This window comes from Elephas maximus, chromosome 21, assembly GCF_024166365.1.
Source record: "Elephas maximus indicus isolate mEleMax1 chromosome 21, mEleMax1 primary haplotype, whole genome shotgun sequence".
NCBI classification, from domain to species: domain Eukaryota; kingdom Metazoa; phylum Chordata; class Mammalia; order Proboscidea; family Elephantidae; genus Elephas; species Elephas maximus.
The window spans coordinates 81650021-81672211 of NC_064839.1; the positions used below are offsets into that span (position 1 = coordinate 81650021).

At 42.9% G+C, this 22191-nt stretch overlaps 1 long non-coding RNA gene across 4 annotated transcripts; it reads left to right on the top strand.

The window, feature by feature from the left end:
* Window positions 1–3068: 3068 nt before the first annotated feature.
* Window positions 3069–16985, top strand: LOC126064846 (uncharacterized). Of its 4 annotated transcripts, none has more exons than XR_007514650.1 (5): window positions 3069–4457; window positions 9504–9762; window positions 10663–10787; window positions 11019–11110; window positions 16694–16985. It is a non-coding gene; the product is annotated as an uncharacterized LOC126064846 (long non-coding RNA). The 4 variants fall into 4 exon arrangements; XR_007514652.1 differs by having other exon boundaries at window positions 3069–3226; XR_007514651.1 differs by having other exon boundaries at window positions 3069–3222.
* Window positions 16986–22191: the final 5206 nt, after the last annotated feature.

Consider the following 22191-nt stretch of genomic DNA (forward strand, 5'->3'; position numbering starts at 1 on the left):
TCACCGGTGAATTGTCTTTTCCAGGATGTAGCAGTTAAACTCCAAAGATGGCTCCCTCATGTACTATGCCTCCTGATGTCCATGCCCTGTGTAGTCTCACCCTCTTGAATCTGCGACTATCTTATAACCAGTAGAATACAGCAAAAACGAAATTGCATGATTTCCAAGGCTAGGTCAGAAGAAGCTTTGCAATTTCTGCATACTGCTGAAGTGCCATCTGTTGTATGGCTTGCTTTGGGGAAGCCATTGCCATGTGAGAAGTCCTACTACCCTGAGATCACTGTGCTGTGAGGAGGCCCAAGATAACACTGTAGAGAGGTTTTGAGGAGCACCCCCAGGCCTTCCGGTCATCCCACCCTAGGTGCCAGACATATGACTGAAGAAGCTTTCTTGGACACCCAGCCCAGGCAACCTTTCAGGTGACTCCAGCCCCAGCCAACATCTGATCGAAACTACATGAGAGACCTTAAGTGAAAATCACCTAACTGAACTCAGCCATGCCCCTGAGCCATGAGAGATAAAAAGAAGTTGTTGTTTGAAGCCACGAAGTTTTGGTGGTTACACAGCAATGAAAACCAGAGCCCGGGACAGCCCTACTGGTAGCTCATCTCAGCCCCGCAGTGGGGGCTCAGCCCCGCAGTGGGGGCAGATCTGCCAGGCTGCTCAGTCAGCATGGGTGTGCTCTGCTGAGAGAAATGCCAGTGCAGGAAGATGTGTTTAAAAGAAATAAATCAAAGCCTTATAAAAGCATTGTCTTATTACAAGTGCAACTTTCAAGTGCTTATAAGCACTCATTTAAGTAACCATTAAGTAACTGCTTAACAGAAACCCTGGGCGTAGTAGTTAAGAGCTACAGCTGCTAACCAAAAGGTCAGCAGTTCAAATCCATCAGGTGCTCCTTGGAAGCCCTATGGGGCAGTTCTACTCTGTTCTGTAGAGTTGCTGTGAGTTGGAATTGACTCCACGGCAACAGATTTGTTTTGTTTTGTTTTTTTTGGTTAACTACTTGTCAGTAGTTGATGGATTGACACAGTGGCTGCAACAATGGCTAAGCATAACGATGATTATGAGGATGGCACAGGACCAGGCAGTGTTTCGTTCTGTGGTACATAGGGTCACTATGAGTCAGAATCAACTCGACAGCACCTAACAACAACAACTTATCAGAAGCCTTAAAGCAAAAAAAAAAAAAAAAAAAAAAAACAGCAAAATGTTGGAAATAACTACCTTTTAAAGATAATCAGGTAAGAAGGAAAATTATCCCAGAATTTATAGTGTAAGTAAATGAGAAATTATGCAAAGGCCAAAACTGGATTCACACACAACCTTTCAGGAATGAACACAGGTATTAGATACGGTTAAGTATACTTTAACCGCAAAAGTTAAATCTCACAACCAGAGTAACCCAGGTCACTTCAATCCCCAACCTGCTTTAGCCTCCGTTAACCAGCCTAGGATAACCAAGGAAAAACAGATTGACAACTGTGCTTTCCAGATTGGTGGTCTACACAGCTCCACTTCACTGGACAATGGCCAAATGTCCATTTTGTCCATTACCTCTGAAGAGGCATCTCTACTATTTATTTCAGGCTTGTAAACCAAGGCATTTGCCCAATTTTGGATTCTCTCAACAGAGCATCAAAATATTTTGGAAGAACTGTAGTGAGTGAATTGTACCCAGCCAAATGTAGACAAACCCATGTGATTCAGTTCAGAACTTGAAAAGGGACCTATCGCCCTACAAGGAAGCCTTGTCTGTGGGTTGGGCAGGACAGCCTTCAGAGGCTACCCTAGCTGAGTGCAGTCTTAGGAGAGTGCATTAGGGACAAATCCAATGGTGGTAGTGTTCTGATGAGGAAGTGGCCTTCAAGGTTGGTGTGTCCTGGGGCTGGGGAAGAATAAGATAAAGGATCCTCTGATGTTTTTATCTAAAGACTTGCTCAGTAATTCAATAAGAAGATCCATTAACCCATGAAGCAGTCAAAACGAGTCGGGGTAGAATAAAGTTATAAATTTTTTAGGTAGTATTGAAGATGTAGGAAATGTTTATACTTTTTGTTAATTGGCATTTCTGCATCATTGAAGGGGATGTTGAACATGCCTCTCCGAACTGGCAGCAATGAATGAGGAGAAAATAGAGATGAATGAAATCTGTGAAGAAAAATGACATTTTCTTCCTTCTTAGATTGTTGTTTACATTTCCTTTTAAAAATTAATTTCTCTTGGCAAATGTCTCTAAGAGAAAAAAAATGGCTGTTTCTGGCAAAGAGTTCTACTTTAAAAGTACTGGCCCGGCTTAATTTTTGAGAACTGAAATGTAAAATAGTCAAGGCAAACGGATTAGTCCAACAGAAAGAAAACTAATCAAGAGTCAGGAGATCTCAGTTCTACCTTCAGCTCCAAGCTATGGCTGCAGGAAGGATACTTCTGGCTCCACATGAAGGAGGGAGCAGGAGGTGAGGGGAAAGACTATTGCTTATGAACGCTTTGGGGATTTTGAGACGTGTGAGACACTTGAGCAGTGAACATTTCAGAAATAATATAGGTACAATAAAAGAACTGTTGGGGGACAAATGATAGAATTGAGGCCAGTGAAGAGACAAAGTTAAAAAGCCCACAGAGAAGAATTGGAAAGAAAAATATAGCCAGAGAAAATGAGGAAAAGTCTGCAGTGGGAATATGTAGGGTTTCAGCTGCCCTTTTTCAAGCAGTGTCTCCAATATAATGAGAAAAATGAAACAAAATCTATTCAAAATAAAAATCAACTAACAGACCATAAAAGAAAGATATTTCATAGTGCATCTCAATTTTTTGTTCTGATTTTCTTTTTCATGAATATTTTTAGTACAAGACTCGAAAATATATTAATAAAATCTTTCTGATGGCCTTACAATCAGTGATGGGAGGGAAGCCACTACCAACATGGCCACTGCCAATATCCTGGTACAATGGTTGAGTGCTTGGCTGCCAACTGAAAGGTCTGAACCCACCCAGCTGCTCCAAGGGAGAAAGACCTGATCATCTGATCCCAAAAGATTACAGCCTAGAAAATCCTACTCTTTCACGTGGGGTTGCTATGAGTCAAAATTGATTCAATAGCACCTAACAACAACAACATCAGAAAGCATTGTAGGAGACCTATGAAAACCGCACAACTGTGGCTAGCTCTGCAACACCTGTGGGTGCTGATGGTATTGGTGCCTGTGATGGATTGCACGCGTGGTGTGTATGTTCGCACATGTTGTGTTTATGTGGGGGTGGGAGGCTGGTTGGTATGGTAGCCATAATGCTCTGCCTCACCTTTCTCCCTGTGACTGACCAAGAAGGGTGAGGCCCTCCTGCATGGCCACACTTCCCCTGCCCTCCCAGAGGAAGTGGGCATGCTCAAGGAAGTGGTGGGCATTATCAGAGGTTCATGAGTTCAGAGAGCATAATGAGGCGGCCCAAAGAGGAAGAGCCCAGAGTGACCTCTCTAATGGCAAAATGAGCTTTTATAGAAAAAGAGGCAGAGACAAAGCAAAAAGTAAGGAATTCTAGGCTGTGTGACCTGAGGAGAAAGAAGACTGGAGCTTAAAAAAGCTTACAGGACACTGAGTCTATAATTTACTTATCAATGCATGGAAAATGAGATTAAGCAGTAAACAAATCAAGTGATATATAGATGAATAGATATGTAATAAAGCAAACAATAAAATGTTAATGCCAGAACCAGAGCGCTAGGTGTATGTGGTTGTTTAAAATTCTTTCAACTTTTTTGAATGTTTGAAATGTTCACAATGCAATGTTGGGAAAAACAAACCAGGTGAGTATGATCTTAACCGGAATCTGGAAATCAGGGTTAGCAATTGTTCCCTCCCATGGAGCTATGGTTCCACAGCAGCTCTTTTTAAAACGTGCCTGCTCCACATTTACTTATTTCCTTGGGGCAAATTCTCATGGTCCCTCTGAATATGTTCAACCTACCACTATTAAGAAAGAAACAGTGGAATTAACCAGCATGACAGTTCACGAGAGAGACTTTCACAGTAAAACATCTTTTTCTAACTCCTACTGGTAAACTTCCCCCTGGAAAATCTCTCCTTCCCTTTATGTATATAAGGTCATTTAACTGGCTGCATAAAAGATGGCTTTTGCCTTTTGCCTAGCGCACAGTTTCACATATGGTGGATGTTGGAAATTTCTGTTGAAGTGTCTCCTATAAATCCATCCTCTCCCTAGGATGATTACTGACTCATTACCCAGAAGGACCCGGGTACTGAACAGCCACAGTCTTTTTGCCTGTGGCATACCAGCCCCCATGTGCAAAATGAGGAGTTAGTGCCAGAAATACTGGCCACAATCAGGGAAGCAACTGAGATAAAATTTAGGATGCCAAGAATTCAAAAGGATCTGTTGACACCATTCTAGGCTCTCAGGGGTGATAAGGATGGACCAGAGAGAAGCACTGAATTAGACAAGTAGGTTCCTTTTATGTTTCTTCCACTTACCAGCCATGTGATATTGGGCAATAACTTCTTTAACTCTCAGGTTTCTTATCTGTATGGAAAGGGTAATACCTACTCTGCGGGGTTGTGATGAGAGTCAGATGAACAGAACAGGGTCTGGCTACTGTGGGTACTAATTGCTTTCTGATGCTGACTGGTGTCAATCTCTGATGTACACTGAACATGCCTTGTGGGGTAGGGATTTCAGAGAGCGCTTGGGAGAGGCTCATTTATAAGACTGGAAACTTGGAGGATGGCTCAGGAGAGAAAGAGCAAGACGTGCAGATAAAGAATGCTGAGAAAACCAAAGTAGCAGGGACTAAAGAGATCATATGAAATAGGGTTTGCAGTAGGTTAGTTAAGAGTCACTGAAGGGAGATTTACTTTTGATAATGTCCAAGGAAGCTCTTACTGGACTAACTCCCTGACTCTGGACAAAATATAAAAAGCAATAGTTAAAGACTCTGGAAAGTGATCAAATACAGGCAGATTCTGGAAGAAAGCAATGGCACTGGATGATTTTCTTGTTTTTATTTCTTCTTTCCTAAGGGCATGCCCTGGTGGCGTAGTGGTTAAGTGCTGCGGCTGCTAACCAAAGGGTTGGCAGTTCAAGTCCACCAGGCGCTCCTTGGAAACTCTATGGGGCAGTTCTACTCTGTCCTATAGGGTCGCTATGAGTCGGAATCAACTCGACGGCACTGGGTCAAGGGCATGCCATACTCTGTGCCTTTCAAGATGGCTAAAACTCTGGGTGACTACCCATCCCAGTTTGCCCAGAGCTGTCTTGATTTTAGCACCAAAAGTCCCTCATCCCAGAAAATCCTGAGCCCTGGGCAAATCAGGATGGTTGATTAACCTATTACAACTCTAACAACTAAAAAAAAAAAAACTACAAATATTTTGGCCTAAAGATGCAGTAGACAGACTTTGGGACAACCACAGCCACTAGAAAGGGAAGGGAATAGCAGAAAGGAGAGAGTCAGTGGAGGGAAGCCCTATTTCTGTGTATAAATCTGCCCAAATCTCTGGATGATCTCTGAAGTACAAATATGGGGGACAGACTTGAAGCAGCCCCGCTAAGGATAAAAGAACCAAACTGAGATTTCAGCTGCTGCCTAAAAGACAAGATTTATAGTTTGAATCCAAATAAGTTAGTTGCTCGCTAATATGCTAATACAACAACGATATCAGTATTCTTCAAAGGCATGTAACAGAATCCATCATTAACACCTGGCAGCCAGTTGTCTCCAGATCACCTCAGCTTTTGACAACCCATTCTCAACATTTCTATTAAACATTGTGTTGAAACTCTTAGCCCTTGTAATAAGGCAGGAAAAACAAATAAAAGACATAACTATTAAAAAAAAAAAAAAAAGACAACTAAGTCTGTTTCTATTTGCAGATGTAAATGGTAGCTGTTATCTGAAATGCAGAATTACAAATCATCTAATGAGCTCCAATCTAGCCTGTGGACGCCCTTTGCACAGGCTTCTATACTAGACACCAGCAGTCAGCCCTTGAAGGCCCCAATAACCACTCTGCATTGCCGCCTTTCTGTCAGAGGTACTGCATTCTTGAGGGCTCAGGTCTCAGCCCCCCATAGAACCTGAAACTTTTGTCCCCTTTCTGGTCTGCAGCGATCTAACAGCAGACCCACGTAGGTCCCCTTGTGTTGTGAAAACGCTGGTCCTAAGTCACCTACCAGGCTGATTGGTCTAATTTTGTAGGTTAGGCCTTCCAGGACTGCTTGACAATGCCTTCTTTTTTCCTAAAATAATACAAAAGGACTTTTAACCACAGCCCAGGGAAAACCCTGACCTCAGATTTACAAAGGCCTGGATGATCTCCTGGGAGGGTAAGGAGTGTCAGTTACCTTTTGTTTCCTTGTGGTGGCCCCACTGCGGAGAAAAACAAGCCACAGCTAATTTTTCAAGAGGTAATTCCTCATTTTACAGATGAGGAAATTAAGGACCTGAGATACTAATTATTTTCCTCAGCCACATCTAACCAAAAACCAAACCTGTTGACGTCAAATCAATTCCTACTCATAGCAACCACATTTAGGACTGATCAAAATGTGATTTCCAACCCAAACTTGTCTGACCCTAAGGTTCTGGTTTTACTTAAGTCTCAGGATAAGTTTAAATCTTAGCTCTGGCAGTTCTTACCTGCTTGACCTTGGGCACATTATTTCATTTCTCTGTGCTTCAGTTCCTTATTTGTAAAATGGGGATAATATAAATATAACCATACCATATGTTTATATCGAAGATTAAATGAGTTGTCAGATGCAACATAATGTCTGGCACATACAAACACCCAATAAGTGGTATTATTACTACGATTGTTGTTGTTACTGTTAGTTGCCATCGAGTCAATTCCAACTCATGATAACCCTATGTGTTACACTGCAGAACTTCTCCATAGGGTTTTCTTGCCTGTAATCTTAATGGAAGAAGATGGTCAGGGCTTTTTTTCCATGGTATCTCTAGGTAGGTTCAAACTGCCAACCTTTAGGTTAGCAGTCAAGCGCAAATTGTTTGTGTCACCTGGGGCCTATTGCTACGTCATTATTATTATGCTGCACCGTTATATTCCTTCAAAGTAGCCTATATTTCTCCTTTATTTTGTAGTCCTTTAATTTTAACTAAAATAACTGAATCTAACTAAATAATCGTTTGCGTCAGTATTTGTTTAATGTCTATCTACTCTCTAGACTCTAAGCTCCATGAAGGCATAGGCTGCTTCTGTCTTGGGACCTTTGATCCTCCAATGACTAACACATTGCCAGGCACACACAGTAACACCCAATGAATGTTTATTGAATACACGAGTGAATGAAGAAACTGCCTCTTAGTCATTCATTTATCCACCTAAATGTGCAGTCTGGAGAATCATAAAGGCTAATACTACTCCAGAATAGCCTTCCCTGGTCCACCCAATTGCCAGATCAGGACATGGTTTCTGAGTACCACCTGGTCTCCCCAGTAAGACTTAAGGAGCAAGAAAGAATCCTACGAGGCTACTCTGGGAAATGTGGGAAGATTCTTCTTCTTATCCAAACTTCCTAGTTTTCCTTTCGCTCTCAATCTCCTATTTTTAACAACCAGAAAACACACAACACTTCCTACTGTTTTTAAACTGGTTTGCTGCTTTGATCCTAGCAAATTTCCCTGGTTATCATCCACTTTTCAGTTATTCCCCATCACTGTGTAGTTAAGTGGAAATCCTGGTGGCATAGTGGTTAAGAGCTATGGCTGCTAACCAAAAGGTTGGCAGTTCAAATCCACCAGGCACTCCTTGGAAACCTTATGGGTGCAGTTCTGTAGGAATTGACTCGATGGCAATGGGTTTCAGGTGTAATTAAGTGAGAAGATTCACTTGGTTTTTATCCCTGAGAAGCAAGCAGATGGTGTTGCCTGAGCTGGATTCAGCCAGGGGTGGAGTCTCGAGAGCCCAGGACCTGCACACTCAGGCAGCCTGGACTTGGAGTCACTGGGCTGCTGCTGGGGTAAAGAAAATGCCACTCAGAATGTTACACCTTGGCTGAGAGCCTTTGCTGAAGAATCTTTTTGCAATGTGTCATTTGTCAATCCATGCTAATGAGCTCACTTGTTGTCAAACAGTGTACTTTGCCTTTTAGATTAGCCTTGTCCATATGCACACACGTCTACCCCTGGAGATCCTTAGGAATAACTGTCACATTCTGAAAACTTCCACTCCTTGGACCCCATTTCCTCCTGTGCAATTTGCATGTAAGCCTGAAAACAAAATGCTAATAATTTATTTTTCTTTTACATTTTTGCCATTTACATTCCCCAGAATCACTTTCTCTGAAGTCTGTAAGGATCCTTCATGTTAAATGAGAATTTGGCAAGTCCTTCATTTTCTATTTTCCTTTTAAAGTGCTTGTGGGTGGAAATTATTGAGAAGAACTTTACATCTGATAATAGACCAGGTCTTGAACTGACTTAATAAGTAAAGAAAGGAAGGAGCTGAAGGAGGTTAACTATGTGTGAATTATAGATGTTTTGGTGTCTGGAGTCCATGTAAATAATATATTACCTTGCTGTAAATATTAACTCTGCTAAAGCCTAGATCTTTAAACACAAATTAACAGGAGCTCCAGGGAATGAAGAGACACTCTGCTCTTAATGATCTTTTTTTTTTTTTTAATGATCTTTTTAACACTAGCTCCAGGTACTTAGGACCCTGCCGGGAATTCCTGGAATAAGAAGTCCAGTGTTAAATAGTTTGTAAAGGAAAAAAGAAAAGACTCTTCTTTACAGGAAATGAAAACCAAAACACTCAAGTAATTAATCCTTTAAAAACAATTACAATAATTGGTATTGGCTTGGAGACTCCAGGTTTTTAAACATTCAGCATATAATTTTTTTTTTTTTTTTAATGTAATAAGACTAAAACCTTTGACCAAGATTATCAGTAGAGGCAAGCTTCTCCTCAAAATTCACACACGTCCTTCCCGTGTGAACACAGGCCCAGCCTGGCTTTCCTCTCTCTGCTGGCCCCTCTGAGGAAACCACAGAAAGGAATTTCTATTCTTTGCCCTCAGCCCTGCTCCTTTACTCCTGTCTCCCACTTTCCACATCTGCTGGGTAAAAACGTTCTCCGTGCTTCCTTTTTTCGCCAGCTGCCGCTGGAATGCTTTGCTCTGTGGGAATCCCCTTTTCATCTGTCTTCCTCATCACTACCATGGCACCCCTCACCCCCATCCCAACCCCTCTCCTCACCTGTGGGATCACTGCCTTTTCCCACATCCACTCAGGGGCCTCTGTAAGCTCCCGCCTCCCCCTCCCCCACGCTGTGTCACTGCTCCTGCCCTTCCTCTCCCTCTCGCCTGCACCTCGCTTGGCCTACCTGATGCTGGTGACCCTGGGCCGCCTTTGTGTCCAGTCTCATAGGCTTTGGGGCTGAGCACACCTGTCTCTGATATTCACTACCTGTGGGACTTTTGCAATTTGCTTAACTTCTGTGAGCCACAGTTTTCTTATTTTCCAGATGAGAATATTTGGCAGATGATGAGTGCCCAGCCCACGAAAGGAATATAATCTGCACTCAGTACGTGAGAACTACCCTTAAACGGGAGTCTCTGAGGTTGCAAACAGCTAATGTGCTCGGCTGCTAACTGAAAGGTTGGTGGTTTGAGTCCAGCCAGAGGTGCCTCTGAACAAAGGCCTGGTGATCTACTGCCAAAAACTCAGCCTTTGAAAACCCCATGGAGCACACGAGGTCACCATGAGCCAGAGTCTACTTGACGGTAATGCTTTTTTTGTCCTATTTTGCTTTGTTTTTTTAACCCTCAAATGTGCCTGCCACCTAAGAGATGCCCAATAGACATTAGTTTTCCTTGCCTCTCTACCTGGAAGTCTTCATTTCCATCCCCACAAGGATTCTAAAGGCATATTTGAGGGATAAAGCAATGGACATGGACCTAAGTAAGCTCAGAGTTCAGCCACATGGACGAGGGTGAACAGCTTGGTTGATTGTGCTCAGGCCCTTGAAACGCTTATCTGATCTCAAAGCACTTTGGTATGTTTCAATATACTTTATGGGTTTAAAAAGCAAAAAGAACTCTTTTTTTTTTTTTTCCAATAACGAATGATAGTGTTTAGCCATGCATAATTTACTACCAGCAAAATTGACCAGCTTTCCTTCCTACCTCCCTCTCTTCCTCCTTCCTTTTTTTCTTTCTATTTTTTCTCATTTAGGAACCTAAACACTATTTGGAAACCCTGGTGGCGTAGTGGTTAAGTGCTAAGGCTGCTAACCAAGAGGCTGGCAGTTCGAATCCACCAGGCGCTCCTTGGAAACTCTATCGGGCAGTTCTACCCTGTCCTATAAGGTCACTATGAGTTGGAATCAACTCAACGGCAGTGGGTGGGTTTAAACACTGTTTACAATATTGTTACTAGGGTGTGTTATGATCCCAAATATATAATGTGGGACCAAGTTTGGCTAGGTCTCACCAATGTCTGGAGGGACGATATTAAGGTAATCACCCAGTTCTCGAAGGCTCTTGATCCTACCTGCTAACACAGAAGCTCTGCCCCTCTTCAGTTCTACCCCAGAAGTTCTGGGCATCTTCAGGGAGTGTGTTGTAAGTCCCCCTCCACACTATCCATGCCCCACCAGCTCTAACGGTTGCCTGTGCCACCAGGTGCCACATATCATCTTGCTGGTCCCCAGGGAACAATTGTCCCCCACTGGGGATGTCACTGAGCTTTCATGATGCCAAACCCATGGAATAGTAAACTGTGCCCAGTGCCCTTCCAACACCATGAGGTAGGTATTAATAACCCATTCTATAAATGAGAATTCGAGAGTTGACTAAAAAATTTCCCAAGATCTTATAACTAACACGTTGCAGGGTCAAGATTCAAAATGAGGTCTATTTAATTCAAAGGAAATAATTAGAAAAATCTAAGACTAGAATTACCTCTGAATGCTGCTGGTGGTCCAGGTGAAAATACAAATTGAATTAAGGACACTATGCACTTTCTTTTTTCTACAAAGATGTCAGCAGTCCTCTTGATGATCTCACACACCAGGAAGACACTCCCAGGAGGACACCTAGAAGAGCCACTGATTTAAGAGGGGCGAGAGAGGTACAGTCCCCTGGGCAGGCACCCTCCTCTACTCTATGCAGTGATAAGCTTGTTCTGACTTAGCATTGCCCAAGAATTCGCATATCACTTGAGCTCACATATTGATGTGCCTGGGATATCATGCAGAGATTGGTGTCGTCTTTCACTGCTGTGAGGGTTGCCTCTGAAACTTTTCCCCCAAAGTGACCTCTAGCAAAGCATTAAAATCAACGTAGAGATCCCACCTTGGGTCTTGTCACTCTGCGTCTGGGAAAGGGGAATAGCCAAAATTTACTGATTCAAATCCTGATTACCTGGGGAGGATGAAGAAGAAAATACAACTTTCTCTCACTGCCCAACACTCCTGGCTAATTAAAAAGGAATTGCCATTTGGACTTGGGGGAAAGTAAGCTGACAGAGAGGAGACTGTGTTTTAGGTAAACCTGTGCTTAAAACACAATCCTCTACTTCCTCTACTCTTTCTTTAGAACAAACCAGATTTAATCTTGTCAGATACTTGAGCATAGTTGGACCATGTGGGGCTAAGCCATTTGCAAACGTTATTGACTCGTATAAAAACTGAACAAAATGAAAGTACAATCTGCAATCTGCAGTGAACTCGGGTCCTGCAGAGGTTCCGCAGAAATGCAGCCTAGCACAAGTAAACCTTGTCAAGACTGCTGACAACCAGAGTTTATATTTTCGTCTTAACGCTCACAATGGCTTTAATTCTCTATAAAGTTTATTCCTACCTCAAATTTTCTCCAGGTTTTTATATAGAAATCACTAAACGTGGTATTACTTTATCACCCAACATACTTCAGTGACTGTCCTGAGAAAACAGTCATGACCCACCCCATGGGCGAGGGGCTGGTTAGTGGCTCAGAACCACCCCCTGATTCTGAGAATGAATAATGGAAATTTGGATCCTTGTTGCTCCTCGAAGATCTTATCCTGCCTGCACTCAGCAAGATTGTAAGCACATCTCCAGGTGGAACTGGGGCTTGAAGGAGCAGGAGGCTTGGGAAGAAACACATGGCACCGGGCCCACCCCTGCTCCAACCATCTGCTAACTCAAACAACTTCTGGCTTCTGGCATCTGCTGGTGTCATACCTCACCTCACAGCCTTGCACCCTCCTTGGAAGTCCCATTTTTTGGCCTGGGCTGACCTAGGTTGATTCCTGTCTCCTACTTTGGCATATTTGTCAATTTTTACATTTCTTAAAAGTCTAACTCTAGCTCTCTGGTTAAAGCCCAAAAAAGCCTCCCACCCACCCACACAACTGCTCAGTGACCTGAAGGCACCAGCATTTTAAGTGCCTGAGATGAAAAGACAAGCGATATCATAAGACCGTATTACAGTCTTTACAAGTGCGACAGAGGCAAAGAGCCAAGAGTAGTTAGCCTTTTTGGTTGTTTACATCTAAATTAGTCACCACTGTCATCAATAGCAATTAATATTTCCTGCCTGCTTCTCAGTAGCATGGCATTTATTAAGTCTGCCCAGGGCTTTTCGCAACACAGAGGCTGTGAAATTCCTGGTCTCAATGAGCATGACATAACAAGCAAGACATGACAATTAATTAACAAATATTTATGGAGTGTCTATTTAGCCCTACCATTTTGCTAGAAGCATATATATCACAACTGAATAATCATAGGAGGGACCTTGTTGGAACCCAGTTAGAGGCTGTCCAAGTCTGTGTTTCCAGAAGCCCGGAGCCCTGCTTCGCAAAGGAGGTAGAGACCTTGCTTCCACACTTCCCACCAGCGTTCCTAACCAAGGGCAGAACTGCATACCACCACCACCACCAGGGTGCTGGGAACTGTATGGGAGTATTCCTTACTTGATTTTGGTTATTACAAACTAGTTTTTAATATGCCGGGTCCAGGGACGCTAATGTCCTACAGCATGCCAGACAGTCCTTCACAACCAAGAACCTTCCCATCCGACCTGCCAACAGCAGCCCTGTTGAAAGCTGACAGAGTAAGGGCTGTGAAGATACTCAGAAGGTTTAGGTGTCCTTACTCTAGTTTATTCCTACACACTTTGGGAAACCCTTCAGGGCAGTGGCAGCAGCAGGGGGGAAGGGGAGTAAGGGACAGCTTAACCCAAATTCCCCCAGAAACCTGTGAGCCTCACACATTTGAGATTAAGACTCGATGATCTGTTCTGCTAACAAGTCCAGAACACCATTGCTTTTCATTTTGTGATTAAGTTACCTTTTTGGAACAAATTAACCAAGATTCTAAGTATCGAATATTACTCAGCCCTTGCATTTAACTCAACGACCATATCACAATGTGTCTTTCAGGGTAATTTTTTTCTTTTTAAAATTGTGACCAATTAAAAAAAATAAAAAGAGGAACATGATGTCTAAAAGGACCGGAAAGTGACCTGCAGTGAAAGGTTCATCAGAGACACCAGTCACCAGCCTAAGCCCCGAGTATTTCCAAGATTGCCCAAATTCCAGCAGAATTGCCCACCGGATTTGCAGCAAGGGGCCGATGAGGAGAAAGCATAGAAAGAAGTGGAACAAGCTGTGACCTAGCAGGGGGCCGGTAACCAGGGACTGACAAGCAGAAGGCAAGGAGAATGACACGGTGCAGAAGCAGAGTGTGGAAGAGTACACCCAAATCTGCCAGACGGGGGCAGGGTGTGTGAGGAAAGGAGGCATGGTTCAAACCCATTTGGAGCAGGGCTCTTCAGGACCAGAAGAGTGCCCTTAGAGAAGGCACCTGACTCTGGGTAAGACTGAGGAAAATCTCAGGGAGGGTGAGCCAAGTCTTCATTCACTCACAAGAAAGATTCCCTGGATAATAAGGCACAACTTGAAAAAGGAAAAAGGGTGAAGAATAGATTGGAACTTTCATGTCAGCCTACAGGTAGGAGAAAGTTGGTAATACTGAATTCCAGGTAGCAGTGGTTTGCCAGGAAAAGCAATGGAGACTTGGAAATGTCTCATATGATCTTGTAGTCCCCCAATGGGTTGGTGATGCTGACCAAAGGTGTTAAAAACCAAGTTCTACCACTTCCTACTCTGTGATCCTAGACAAGTTATGTAATTAATCTCTCTGGGCCTTAGTTTACCTCACCTTTATGAAGATAATATCCACTTTCATCTTTCTTTCTTTTTTTTTTTTTATTGTAGTTTAGGTGAAGGTTTACAGAACAAACTAGTTTCTCATCAAACAGTTAGTGCACATATTGTTCTATGACATTGGTTAACAACCCACAACATGTCAACACTGTCCCTTCTCAACCCTGAGTTCCCTATTACCTGCCTTCTCTGTTCCCTCCTGCCTTCCAGTCCCTGCCCCAGGGCTTGTGTACCCCTTTAAGTCTTGTTTTGTTCCATGCATGTGTTCAATCTTTGGCTGAAAGGTAAACCTCAGGAGTGACCTCATTACTGAACGGAAAGGGTGTCGGGAGCCATACTCTCAGGGTTTCCCCAGTCTCTGTCAAGCCAGTAAGTCTGGTCTTTCTTTTCGAGTTAAAATTTTGTTCTACATTTCTCCAGCTCTGTCTGGGATCCTCTATTGTGATCCCTGTCAGAGCAGTCAATGGTGGTAGCCTTGCACCATTTCGTTGTATGGACTGAGTCTGGTGCAGACAGTGGTAGATGCAGTCCATTCATCCTTTGGACTAATCTTTCCTTTGTATTTTTAGTTTTCTTCATTCTTCCTTGCTCCCAAAGGGGTGAGACCAGTGGAGTACCCTAGATTGCCGCTTACATGCTTTTAAGACCCTAGACGCTACTCACCAAACCCACTCTCATCTTGTTACAAAGATAAGGAAATATATTAAAAAGCTCAATGCCTGGCACCTCTTAGGCTGTCAACTGACCATGGGTATCATTGTTATTATTTGTTTTCTAAGAACATCCCGTAAGAATTTCTTCTCACCTCTTCTCTTAAAGATTTCATTCCATAGTGTTCTTCCCAAATATGTATTTTTGACATATATTTTTTCAAAAGCAGAGGCTATAGACTATTCAGTCTGATCACCAGAAACATTACCGTGAGATACTTTGTCAGAAGTATCAGTTAGAGCTCCTGGTTACAGGTGACAGAAAACCCCATTCAAACTGGCTTCTTCTAAAAGTAGAGTTTATTGCCTCGTGTAAACTGAAAGTTGCGGGGATAAATCTGGTTGGTGTTAGGTATGGCCTGATCTCTCAGTTTATTGTATTGAGGTGGCTTGTGTTGCTATGATGCTATTTCAAATACCAGCAGGTTCACCCATGATGGACAAGTGTCCCAGCTAAGACAGACTAGGAATAAAGGCCTTGCAATCTACTCTCAAAAATTAAGCAATTAAAACCTTGTGGATCACAACAGAACATTGTCTGACTTGCTTGCTTTGGAGCCATCATCAGAAGGGATCAATCGCTAGAGGAAGACATCGTGCTTGGTGAGGTAGAGGGCCAACTAGGACAAGGGAAACCCTCAGTGAGATGGATTGGTACAGTAGCCACAGTGATGGACTTGAACTTGCAGATGACCTTGAGAATGATGCAGGACCGGGCAACATTTTTGTCCTGTTGTACATAGGGTTGTCAATAGTCAGAGTCCACTCAACGGTAATTAACGACAGCATTACCAAAAGAAGTATCCTGGGCAGAAAAACAATACAAGCCCACACCAAGTACTTCACGCATCGCAGGCCCACAGCCGCTGTTCCTCCAACCGTAGAATATGGCCATGGGCAGGCCTTTACCAGCCAGGTGAGCTGTGTAGCTTGGTTCACAATTTGTCAAAGTGTGGTCACCTTCTGAATCACCTGGGATGCTTATTAAAAATTTAGATTCTCTGCCCCACCCCAGACCTAATGCATCAGAAACTCTGGAGCTAGACCCTAAGAACCAAATTTTTAAAATAGCTCTCAGAAGATTTCATGGACATAAAAGATTGAGAACCACTGAAGTCTGAATCCTGGACCATATGGATAACTGTGAAAAGCCTGGAGAAATCATGCTAGATCCGCCTACCTTTATATTCACTGTAAAAAAAAAAAAAAAAAAACTAAACAATGAACTCTAACACGCCTCCTAGACCGTATTGCCTTATTCATTAATGTACAAGAGCTTCACTCTGGTTTGCATTTCATTATTTTTACGAGTTAGCCTTTGGTTGGGAGGGACACGGTACTGCTCTTTCTGGATGGGAAACTGAGGAAAAAGTGACAGGTAAATCAGTGGCAGAAGTGACTCCCTAAATTAGCATCTTAATCTGCTCAGGCTCCCATCCCTCCACTATTCCAGCTTTGGTTTCTTTATAAACTGCATCGAAATATACCAAAAATCTAGCTGGTGTTGGTGGAGCTGGCTGTTGTTAACTGACTCGCGCCGACCCCATCTGTCACAGAGTAGAATGGCTCCATACCATTTTCTTGGCTGTAATCTTCATGGAAGAAGATCACCAGGCCTTTCCTTCCACAGTACTGCCGGGTAGGTTCCAACTGCCAACCTTAAGGTTAGCAGTCGAGCACAAACTCTTTGCACCACCTAGAGACCTAAAAGTCTAGTAGCCCTAAAGAATAACTAAACCTGAAGAAAATCCTGAGTATACTTATGGCTAAACTTATTTATTTCTTTTTCTAGCTAACGGCTTCTATTTCTATGACTGAACTCCAGTTTTCTGAGTCCAGATAGTCTCACCTTCTTGTGGATCTAAACAGTGCCAGAAATACATGGAAATACCTGCCGGCACATTTGCAAGGCAGACCTCTTCCCACAGGGGACAGTAGGTCAGAAGGAGCAGTATGAAACCAGATGCCAGCTTTAAATCCAAACCTAGAGAAGTGTGGGCCATTCAATTGGGCTTGCCTTCCTTAAATAAAAATGGGATCTGATGGAGTCATCGGCACTCCCAGCTCAGTGTCCATGCCGGATCCCAGCTATTCTGCTTTCTACATTCAACACTGTTTTACGTCCTTTTTATAACGTTCCTTTTTGCAAGTCTGCAGTAGCATTTCATAGTGAAAATTACTGCCAGACAAAGGCCTTATGAAGCACCTTTATTACTGCTTCTGTTTTCTAAGGGATCCTTTTATACACACAGCCCAAGACAGCATCAGTCTTTTCTTGCAGTAGTGCTATTATGGGCTCATATCTACAGTAAGTAATTACTCACTATTACTCCCTGGTTTTTTTACATTACTCTTTCTAACTAGCAGCCTCCCCTTTTATATCTTTGCTGGTTATTGTTTCTCCCCAGGTGTGTTACCTTCCATTTATCTGTATTAAATCTCATCCTATTTGCTTTGCTTCCTCACTGAGCTTGCCAAATCAGACCACAGTTTAATCTCATTTTTTCCTCTTTCTTTCCTCCCTCTCTGTCTTCCTTCCTTCTTTTCTTTCCTTTTACTTCCTTCCCTCTTTTTTTCCTTTCTTTCTTCCTATCCTTCCTAGTTTTGTGGCAGCAAATTGTTTTCCTCCTTGCCATTTATAGACAGATTACAGAGTATAGGTCTTGGCCCAAATGGGTTCCCATGGTGTTACACTTTCCCCATTTGAACCATTAATAAGTACTCACCATTGGCAATTTGATTTCCAACAAACATTTTGCTTTTATCATGGGGAATAGCAGCAATGGCTGTGGATTTGGCTTTATTGGAGTGGGATTAGTTTCAGATCTTGGACTTTTAATTGCAGTGATCTTTGCCCCTTGGTGACTGATTTGGTTTTTCTTCTTATAATCACATATTGAACAGTCAAGAACTTGGCCTTCAAGGGGTCATATTCACGTGCATGTTTGCACGTGTCCACATTTGAGTTCTACCACAGAGTGACTTCCCCAGTCTGTATCGAGATGGCAGCTGGGAGGACACCCATGCCCCGTGGTTGGCAATTTGATTCTCAGTTGAGACTCCTGCCTTCTGTTCCCCACTTGGTCAGATTCTGCTGCACAGAACAGAAGGTCTGTCTGGATCATGGTGTTCTCTGTCTATAAGGTGAAGGGTACCTAACAAGATATGAGGAGTATGGGAACAAGTTAATGTCTTGGAGTATCTTTAAGAGGCTGTGATTTTAAAAAAAAGAAAAAGCATAATAAAAAATCACATTACTAAAAAGTATAGCAGGAAGAGATCATCCACAATTGGGCTGCGGGACTTGCCGCAGAGAATGCAGTACTCGGGTAAATGAGTTGTCAATTGCAGTTGTCGTTGAGATGTGACTGGGTTCTCCTGCAGCTCAGGAGACGGGCTGACTGGGTGTTCTTGGCATACTGCCAGCACCTTTTGTTTTTGCTTCATGCCATTTTGACACATACCACTTTTGAAAAGTTGCTGAGCTCTTGGGATAACCTCAGAATCAAGTAAGTTTGGGCCACACTGAGCGTTCAAGTCAATTTTTAAATTATTCATTTCAGTGCTGGAATGGACATTAGAGAGAAACTAATCAAACTCTGAAATTTTCAAAACGTGAAGTGACTTCCCCAGGATTGCACAGTTAAATCATCGTTGGGCCCAGACCACAGTTCAGAGTGTTGGTTAAGACTTTGAGGCGTAACAGACCTGGGCTCTGGAACGGTCCGAAAGTAAGCAGCACATTTGTCAGCACTTACAGTCTACCTGGGAAAATCCAAGACAACGCCGTGTTTCTGGGTATTTTGTTGCTGTTGTTAGGTGTCATCGAGTCAATTCCAACTCATGGTGACCCCATGTGGCAGAAAAGAACTGCCCCTTAGGGTTTTCTAGGCTGCAATCTTTACAGAAGCAGGCTGCCAGGTCTTCCTCCTGTGGAGCCATGGGTGGGTTCGAACCACCAATTTTTCAGTTACCAGCTGAGCACTTAACCATTGGGCTACCAGGGCTCCTTGTTCCTGGGTAAGATGGCTGAATATTATAAAATGTCAGTTATTCCTAAATTAATTTTTAGGTTGAATTACATAAAGAGAACCAATAATAATGACGAACAGATTTTGAAAAGGAATAATCAGGGAGGCACATACTAGAAGATACACACACACACATGCACACACACGTGCACACACACACACACTAATTTAATGATTGGACGGCCCCATCAGTAGGACGAAGGGTGGGTTATTCAGCAATTGATGATGAAAAACACTGAGACTCTCTTGGAAAGAAGTCATTTTATGGCCACTGTTTATTTCATAAACCAAAAAAATCAAACCCATTGCCGTCGATTATTTATTTCATAAATGAAAAAATCAAACCCATTGCTGTCGAGTCAATTCCGACTCATAGTGAAGGTAAAAATAAATTCCAAGTGAATTAAAGCAGTAAATACAAAAAAAGTCACACAATAAGAAAACTAGGGGAAAAATAGAGAAATATTTATATGACCTTTGGCTGGGGAAGTACTTTAAAAACGGAAAAACAATGGAAAAACTACAAAGAAAAAGATCAGTAAATGTGGCTGTATAAAAATGTAAAACACATGCATGGAAATGAGCTTAAGATGCACTACAATAAACTAATAGCCGCCACAACGGACTCAAACAGATCACGATGACAGTGCAGGACGGGCAACATTTCCTTCTGCTGTACATCAGTCACCCGAGTCGGGGCAGACTCAGTGGCCACTGACAACAAAGATGAACTAGGAAGTGACAGAGAAGGAGCGAGTCCTCCTTCCTTCCTTCTCATGTCTGACGATATTTACTGAGCACCTCCTAAGTGCTAGGCGCTTTCTGTGAGTTAGCTGTGCAGCAGTGGACGATATAGACAAAAACACAGAAAATGTTAAACAAGCAGTAAATCCCCAACAGCAAAATAAACCAAGGACATGAGCAGGCAGTGCAGCTAAGAGAAAAACCAAGCAGCAAATAAACCCATGTCTGTTGTCTCTTCTTCAGTATGGTCTGAATTCTGCAAGCAGGACCTCTATCAACCATCAGCGCCACCCTGGGGGCCCAGCCTGGCTCCAGTCAGCTACAGGTCAGGCCTTTGCCAAAGCCGGCTGTCTGCCCACAGCCGTTCAGTCACGCTTCTCACCCCCACATGCCCATTTGAGGTTCCAGGCTCTGGAGCCAGTTCCTGGTCAGAGACCCTGGCTTCTCCACTTAAGACCCACACAACTTTGGGCAGATTACTTAACCTCTCATGCCTCAGTTTTTCTTCTCTTTGAAGTACACATTAAAGTAATACCTACCTCATAGTTTTTTAGTGTTGGGGTAAAGATTAAATGAGCTAATTCATGTAAAGTGCTTAGAATAGTGCCTGGTACAGACTAAGCATTCAGTAAGTAACACTTCCTCTTGAACTCAGGGGCAATGGTGATTCAGTGGTAGAATCGTTGCCTTCCATGTGGAAGACCCAGATTCTATTCCCGGCCGATTCTATTCCCAGCCAATACACTTCACGTGCAGCCACCACACGTCTGTCAGCGGAGGCTTGCATGTTGCTAGGATGCTCAACAGTCTTGGGTGGAGCTTCCAGATTAAGATAGACTAGGAAGAAAGGCCTGGAGATCTACTTTCAAAAATCAGCTAATGAAAACGCTGTAGATGACAACGGTCTGATCCCCAGCCGACCACGGAATGGTGCAGGACTGGGCAGTGTTTCATTCAGCTGCATGTGGGGTTGCCATGAGTCAGGAGGCCCAGGGAAGGCAGCCAACAACAAAAACAACACTCGTGAGCTCCTTTCAACAAGGCCCAGAGGAGGGCTCTATTGATGGGTATCTGGGTGGGACGGGAGGAAAAACCCACTCACCATAGGCAAGTTCAAGGTTTACAGCAGCTGCCCTCACCCTAAGAGCAACAGATTCCTCTCTGTGAGTCAAGAGACTCCATGTACAAAACACGGGAAAACTCACAGCCAGGAAGCTATCCATTTTCATTGACATACTGGTTTTAATTTTTTGTGCCCAAATGCACTGCACTGCACACTTTCCTGCTGACTCTTCCTGGTTCACCAAATTGTAATGAACCCCCATTTTGCCTGCCTCTCAAGCCCGTGTGAAGCAACAGAAAAAAGCTTAGAAAGGTCTCCTTCAACTCCCCAAATAATGAATGAATAAAGAAATCTTGTTAGATTTCCTCCCACAATCTTGTTGAAAACAACCCCCAACCCCTAATATATACAGGATTATTCTTCTGCCACGGCCTTCTCAGGCATTCCCCCTGGTAAATGGCACAGTCCCCATGTAGTAGTTCAACATGGCTCAGTCCTGTCTTGGAAGAGCCACTAGGTAGCAAAACTACTGTTCTCCAAGGTAAAAGGGAAATTTAAGGTGCATATTCCAAATGGCTGATATGAAATTTCAGGGCCTCTTGGATCCTTGGCTTGGGAGCAAGGCCATGAATAACTAAGACTTTTGAAATGTCTTTATTACACCTGCTCCTTTATAAAGCACCTTAAGGAAGGAAAAAGTATTACATGAGAATTTTGACTCTAGTATAACTCTAGTGTTGGCTTGGTTCACAAAACCAAGATATGTTTCAATATGACAATAAAAACATAGGTCTTGGCTGTAAACGCAGATTTTTCAAAGGCACAGATATGCCCAAATTCTTTTTCTCAAATTCTTTTTCCCATCCCTCAATACTTGCAAGCAGATCATTATAATTCAGCAAATAGTCATAGCTTAGTTTATGACACAATTGTGACACACAGGAGAGAGAACATGCATGGAGCTTGAGAATACGAAATTAACACAAATGCAGCTTTGGAAACGACTTCCTGTTACAGATTTAACTGGAACTGTAGCAAGCCTGGTTTCACCTTTTTTTTCCTTAGCCCATGTTCTCTTTTATAGTCCACAATTAAATGAAGCATTTACAGAAAGACATTATTGCCTAGTGAACAACAGCTGGAGAACTACTAGCTCAAAAAATCTTCCGGTGATAAACCTCAGGCCACCTACATAAGCGAGCAGACAGACTATGTTAGAGAGACAACAGGGAGTGGTGGAGACTGTGAACTAAAGATAAGCTGCCCCATCTAAAGGTGCCAGTAACCACTCAGCACTGCCAACTGTTGCCATTCAGAAGGAGGCTCCAGAGATGCAAGACCTTCTGATTGTTCAAGACAAGTAAGAAAGCCTGGTTTCTATGAGAAATCTCCCAACTGAAAAATTTGAAAACCATGCGAAAATCAAAACAAAACACTTTATAGGCAAACAAA